Source organism: Apodemus sylvaticus, chromosome 2 (assembly GCF_947179515.1).
Source record: "Apodemus sylvaticus chromosome 2, mApoSyl1.1, whole genome shotgun sequence".
Classification (NCBI taxonomy): Eukaryota; Metazoa; Chordata; class Mammalia; order Rodentia; family Muridae; genus Apodemus; species Apodemus sylvaticus.
Window position 1 is genome coordinate 162,522,467 of NC_067473.1, and position 1,478 is coordinate 162,523,944.

Sequence of the window (1,478 nt, forward strand, 5' to 3'; positions counted from 1 at the left end):
TACGCGGGGCCAAATGGTATCTCACAGACCTCTCTGCGCAGACGCCAATTGGGAACGGAAGTGGCAGGTCGCGGGTTGATAAGAGAGACACTGGGAGTAAAAGCAGAGGAGAGGAGGAAAAAGAAAAAGAAGGAGGGGAGGCAGGGAAAAATAGAATCCCAGGTCTGGAATGGGTTGTGTGGACCATCTGATATTTCTGGGGAATCTGCATTTCAGAGCTAACCAGGGACTGACTCAAGGGCATGCAAAATGGCCAGCTTTCAAAGACCCCCATTCTATGGCCTACTACCCGAAAGGGTCAGACAGCTCTGCAGGGGTAAGGAGGAAGGGTGTCCCTGCACTCAAGCAGTTGCAAGGAGGAAAAAGGTGTAATAGGCTCTGCGTACAGTCGGAGAGTTCAATAGAAATGCAAAGGCGCCCCTACCCCAAACCCCTCGCCGCCAAAGTAAGTGCACGCGAACGCTGTCAAGAACACCCTTTTGCGGGGGCGTTAGTATTCACTGTCTCCTTTCATAGAATGCTTACTTAGATGTCTACACCAACTCGATTCCGCACATCGATGACCTCTCCAGGGACTTCTGCCTACCTTTTGCAATGCGATGATCAGTCTCCATATAGTGAATTTGGTTAGCTGGGATTTATGTGTTTGTTTGGTTTTGAATTTTGTTTCTTGAATAAATAAACAAACGGGAAGCTCAATTTTTGGAATTTTGAGACGGTCTCCCTATGAAGCCCTAGTTGGCTTCAAACTTGTGATACTCACGGCCCTGCTTCAGGTAGGAGTCACCACCCTGGGCTGATCCAGGGATTAATAAATGGATTTTTTCTTTTTTTTTTTTTAAGATTTATTTATTTATTATATGTGAGTACACTGTAGCTTTTTTGGGACACTCCAGAATAAAGAGTCAGATCTCATTACATGGTTGTGAGCCACCATGTGTTTGCTAGGATTTGAACTCAGGACCTTCGGAAGAGCAGTCTGTGATCTTAACCACTGAGCCATCTCTCCAACCCCCTCAACATTTTTTCTTATGGGGAAAACTGCTGGTGGCTTTACCCAGAGCAGTTGTTTGTTTGTTTGTTTTAAATTGGGCCTCTTTGAAAATTTATGTTGTTCTGGGAAGAGACACCTGGAGCCTAAGGATGTTCTTTAAAAAAAAAAAAAAAAAAAAAAAAAGGCCACTTGCGTTTTTAAATCCTTTTTCAGGCTCTGGTGGTCCATGCCTGTAATCCCAGCTCTTGGGAGCTCCAGGCCAGCCTAGATGACCTTGCCTCAAATTTTAAAAAACTTTATTCCAGTCATCCTCTTGATATACCCGAGTAAAAGACAAGTGCCCGTAAACTGACATTTCCAGAAAGAAGCTGCAAGTTCTGAACATTCTAGAAAGCTTGGTAAACTGATTAGAAATTTAATAATAGAGAGAAAGGAATGTTGCAGATCCAAGGGCAGATTACCCTGGGCTATCCTTAGCCCTCTA